We start from the raw sequence: 6,000 nt of genomic DNA, 5'->3' as shown, positions 1-6,000 counted from the left end.
AGTGAAACTGTGGTCTCCACCGGTCATCCATCGCTCCCAGGCCGCTCGCAGCCTTACTTTGAACGGGCGGTTCACACCGATGTCCAGCGGTTGGAGTTCCTTTGTCAGGCCTCCCGGAATGACAGCAAGCTCACAGTTCATTTGCTTCACAAGTTTTTTCACATCGGCTGTGAGATGGGCACGCATAGAGTCACAGATCAACAGCGATGGTGATGCGTGGAAAAAACCACCTGGTCTCCTTACATACAGCTCCCTCAGCCAGTCTTTCATCATTTCCTCATCCATCCAGCCCTTTTCATTTGCCTTAATGATGATTTCTGCTGGAAACTTCTCTTTAGGCAAAGTCTTTCGCTTAAAAATCACCATAGGCGGCCGTTTCTGTCCATTAGCATGGCAGCCAAGCACAACAGTAAAAGAAGACTTTTCATACCCCGTTGTGCGTATCGCTACCGTGCTGGTCCCCTTCTTCTCCACAGTGTGACTCACCGGGATGTCAAAAGTGAGCGGGACCTCGTCCATGTTTGTGATGTGGCTGGGCTGGATGTTTTTGTCGCCGATGTGTTTGCTGCAGTAGGAGCGGAAGATGGCCAGTTTTTCCTTATACCGGTAATCCGCTGGAAGTTGCTGCGCTACCGTAGTCCTGGTCCGGATGGAAAAATGGCACCGTTTCATAAAACGAAAGCACCAAGACGGACCTCCTTGGAAATGTTCAATGTTCATCTCTTCAGCTAGTGAAACTGCTTTTAGCCGAATGGTGACCGTCGAAACGCTTCTCCCGCTCGCTCTTTGCTCGATGATCCACCGCTCGAGTCTTTCCTCCAACTCGGGCCACCTCGCCTTATGTCCGCGGAAACTCAGCTGTGTTTTCTTGACCTGCCGGAGCTTGTTTTCCAGCTTCCTCCATTTGCGAACCATCGATTCGTTAATCTTAAATTCTCTCGCCGCTGCTCGATTTCCATGTTCCTCCGCGTAGCTGATGGCCTTCAGTTTAAACTGTGCTTCGTAAGCGTGTCTCTTTGCCATTTTCAGGGTTGTTAAAACAACGATGTCCTGCATAATGCACATACCTGTTCTTTTATACAGGTATGTGCGATTGTCCCGGTATATACGATCAACGCCCACACTTCACACTTTAACGTTCTCATGGTGTTCTCTACTACGTCCTCCTTACAACACATAGGGCGCACCGCGCTATAGGGCGCGCCGCACTTTTTGAAGAAAATCTAAGACTTTTAAGTGCGCCTTATGGTCGTGAAAATACGGTAATGACACCACAGGGAAAGAGAAACTAAACACATTGAAAAAGACACTCAAGACTAGGGATGGGTATCGTTTAGGTTTTATCCGATACCGGTGCCAAACCGGTACTTTTGAAATGCTGCCGGTGCTTAAACGGTGCTCAAACCGGTGCTTAAAGAATGGAGAACACAAAATTGGTCCAAAAACCTCTCATGTTCAGCTGTTTTTTTGTAAAAAGGTAACAATGTTAGCCTTTTCTGCAGCTATAGGGCATATTTGGTATCACTCTTGGCTGGAAGCAGTGCTTAAACAATGGAAAAAACACAAACTTTGTCCAAAAACCTCTCATGTTTAGCTGTTTTCCACTTTTTCTTTGGTCATTTTAGCTTTTTTGGCCAGGGTGAAGGGAGTATCTGCCATCAAACAAGAAGACAGCCGCATGTAGCTATGATGATGTTTGCTAGTTCACCTTACATGCATTAATGTAATAACGTGGTTAGCCTACTCAACGTAAATTACACACGAACAACATTAAGCTACTCACGCAGAGAAGAACGGCTGCTGCTGCATCATCATCCTCATCATTTCTGCTACACTGGCAGGGCTAGGGGCCAGGACTCTCCTCTTCGTGTTTTTGGGGGATGTTGCTAACTCCGGGTCCGATAACAGGCACTACACCCGCAGTAGATGTGCACGGTGTGAGGTCTCGCAGCAAGCTATCAAATACGGCGCATTTTTCGGCTTTTAAAAAAAACGCTATGCGTCGCCAGGTGTTTCATCGGATTCGAGGTGTTACCTCCTTTGACAGTATCACAGTATCAGCTTAAAGCACTTGTTGCAGGCTGCTGAGTTTGCATCTTTTGCTGTGAAGTACAGCCAGACTTTTGACCGCTTCGCCTTGGGCATTTTTAATCTGTAGCTCTGCTCTAAAAGAACGTACGTACCTGGACCCACCTACTATCCTCGGAAACGTAAAATGATTGGCTAGAATCTAATGTGTATCACAGCTCAGGAAAAAAAAGCACCGAAATAAAGCACCGAAATGTGCGCTGCTTTTCGGTCTGGTTACTACCGTTTATGTCAGAACCACTCAAGACTCTTTCAAAATAAACCAAGAAACACTGAGAAAATAAAAATAATCAAAGAATAAAACTAGAACACACAAAACACTGTGTCGTAGACCCAGTACCATGACAACATGGTACTGGGTTGCTTCCCTGGCCACTGTGTCTGTGGGGATGTTGTTCGCTCTATGTTGTAGCGTCCTGATGACACCCAGTTTATGCTCCAGTGGATGATGAGATACTGATCCGTATGCGTAGGTTTACGGTACATGTCAGCTTTTAGATGTCCCCTATTAATGATGGAAATCTCACAGTCTAAGAAGGCTAACCTGCCACTTTCATATCCTCCCTGGTGAATTTGATGTGTTGGTCCACCAAATGTGATCCGTAAATTTTGGTACGTCCTGAGATTTGATTTTCACCCTGGTGTCATCCGCATACCTGAACCAATGACTTGGTGGTGTTCCTGGGTAGGATAACTGTCACGGTACTGGGTCTGAGACCCAGTGTTTTGTGTATTTTTGTTTTATTTTGTTGATAAATTTGGGTGTAGTGATGGATGCAGACCTAAACTTAGAAAAACATATTAAGACAATAACAAAGTCAGCTTACTATCACCTCAAGAATATATCAAGGATAAAAGATCTGATGTCTCAACAGGACCTGGAAAAACTAGTCCATGCATTCATCTTTAGTAGGCTTGATTACTGTAACAGCATCTTTACAGGTCTACCTTAAAAAATCAGTCAGACAACTACAGCTCATTCAGAACTCTGCTGCTCGAATCCTCACTAAGACCAAAAAAGTGGACCACATCAGTCCAGCTCTGAGGTCCTTACACTGGCTGCCTGTCCGTCAGAGGATAGACTTTAAAGTTCTGATGCTGGTCTATAAAGCTCTGAATGGTTTAGGACCAAAATACATCAGTGACCTCCTGACCCAGTATGAACCTTCCAGATCCCTCAGGTCATCTAGGATCCGGTCTTTTATCAGTTCCCAGAGTCAGAACCAGACACGGAGAAGCTGCATTCAGCTTTTATGCTCCTTATATCTGGAACAAACTCCCAGAAAGCCTCAGATCAGCTGAAACACTCAGTTTATTTAAATCCAGGTTGAAGACTCACCTGTTCTCAGCTGCATTTGAATAAAGCACCAAATCCACACTTTAAGCTTAAATTTCAAAACTTACATTTAACTACTGATTTTATCTACTGTTCTGATTTTATCTGTTTTGATTTTATATACTGTTGTTTGTTTGTTTGTTTGTTTGTTTGTTAATTAGTTAGTTAGTTTATTTGCTTGTTTTAATCAATTTTAAATCATGCTTTTTATTTGTTCTTGTTTCTAATGTCTCTGTAAAGCACTTTGAATCACCTTGTTGTTGAATTGTGCTATACAAATAAACTTGCCTTGCCTTGCCTTGATTATTGTATTTATCTCTGTTTCCTGTTTTATTCTGAAAGGGTATGGTGTGTTTTTGTCATTGTGTTTAGCTTCACTTCCCTGTGACATCATTATGTTTAATTTCAGTCAGTTGTTTCCCCATGTGTTCTCACTTCCCCTGATTTCCTCCTGTGTATTTAAGTTCTCTGTTTTCTGTGCTTCATTGTCAGGTCGTCCGTTTTCCTACACCATAGTCTCGTCATAGCTTTTATAATTTGGTCACCATTTCATAGCCTGTCCTCAGTTTAGTAGTTACTGTTTTTACCTCAGCGTTCATGGTGTTTTGTTCTGTTTCATCAGCCGTAATAAAGGCTCTCTTTTGGTTTAAGTTGAGTTCAGTCTCCTACAGTATCTGCTTTTGGGTCCTGTTTCGACGTAACTTGCCATGACAGATAACAAAGCCCGGTTTTCCACCTCCTCCATGCACAAATTGGCCACAATGGGTGAAACTGGGGAACTCATGGCACACCCATGTTTCTGCCTGTAGTACTGAGCCTTATGCAAAATAGGTGGAATTAAGACACAGTTCCAAAAGCAAACACAATTGATCAGTGCTGAGAGTGGTCCTGTTGCTGAGGTTGGGGTGATCCTGTAATCTCTTACGGACTACCTCCAACGCTTCCGTGACTGGGATGCAAGTGAAGAGAGATATAACGTCTCTCTTCACTGTACATGTCCTGTTTATAAGATTGGGGAAACCTGCAGTCAGCTGAGACTGAAGAAAGGTTTCTCCCACTGAAAACGCTACGTCCAGATGAACAGAATCAACCTTTTGGGATTTACTTACCTGGATGATTAACCCTCTGGGCTCTATCCTGGCCATTTGTGGCCACGTCACTTTTCTTTTTTCAACCATTTTTGTTCTGTTAATGGAATGAAACTTCCCAAATGTGTGTATTTTTTTCAGATTTTTTAATTTTCAACATCAGCTCCTTAATAATGTCAATAATATTCACTATACACCAAATTGTTCCTCTTGACTCTATCGTGGCCATTTTGGCCAATTGAAACCCATTATAACCACCTTTTTTATCCCTTGTTATTGACAGTACTATATCGTGCGATTTAGATAAAATTGCTTTCATTCTAAACTCAACACATGAAAGTTGTAGTGTTGTGGAAGTTTTCCATTTAATAAAGCCCACAGATGAGCAGTGAGCGTAGTAATAATCTGACTGATATTCAAAGGGTATAATATCTGAATTTGAATTATATTTTGGTTTTCATGACTAGGACTGGTGCTAATTTAAAAAATCAAGTCAATGAAAGTAGAAAAATGTTTTAATATATATTAATTTTATAGTATTTTGTAAACATAAACAGGGGTGGCCATTTTTGGCCATGAACAAGCTGAGAGGGAGTGTTTTTGTTTTTCTGTCACTGCAAAAAAACAAAACAAAGATGCATAAAACTCATTGATACTTTTAATTATTGCTACACATCTAACCTCCATCATGGTTAGAAAATAAATCAGTTTGCATTTGGGATTTTATGCTTTTATCCCTATGTAAATCATTAAAATTCTGTGATTTAACTGGTATTTAAAGGGTTAAAATTATGGTTTTGATTGAAATTTTGGTCTTGATGAACAGCACTGATGCTAATCTAAAAAAAACAAGTCAAAAAAAGTGGAACTATTTCTTAATACATATGAATTTTATAGCATTTTGTAAACGTAAACAAGGGGTGGCCACTTTTGGCCACGAACAAGCTGCGAGGGAGTTTTTATGTTTTTCTGTCACTGCACAAAAATAACAATGCATTATAAACAATGTTGATGTGAATCAATTACATGCCCCAGACTCTACTATTAATAATACAAGAAATTTCAGTAGCAATGCAATTATATAAAATTGCGAGATTTGAGGTTGTCTTCCAGCTAGTGCAGTGGACAAACAAACTGGTGTTTAAAGGGTTAAAAATTTAAAAAGTAATATTTATTTTATATTTATGAAAAGAACTGAAGTTACTTAAAAGCTTTATGCAGAAAAAAATGGCAAAAAACATAAAAAAAAACATAAAAAAAAATTACAGACCTAATGATAGCAGCACAAACCAGCACGAACGTAGCACAAATGTTTGACATCAATTTTGTTTGATTTGGGTAATGGGGGGGCTGCTTGACCTCCGATGACCTCTGTAAATTTTCTTTAATATCTTTAAAATGAAAGTGGCACAAACCACAAACTTTTGATACCACTTTTGTTGGATTTGAAGAAGGTGGGGGGGCCAACTTCACTCTCACTGGGCAAGA

This window comes from Simochromis diagramma, unplaced genomic scaffold, assembly GCF_900408965.1.
Source record: "Simochromis diagramma unplaced genomic scaffold, fSimDia1.1 OVJJ01000516.1, whole genome shotgun sequence".
In the NCBI taxonomy this organism is placed as follows: Eukaryota; Metazoa; Chordata; class Actinopteri; order Cichliformes; family Cichlidae; genus Simochromis; species Simochromis diagramma.
Note: the sequence above shows the minus strand (reverse complement) of the source record.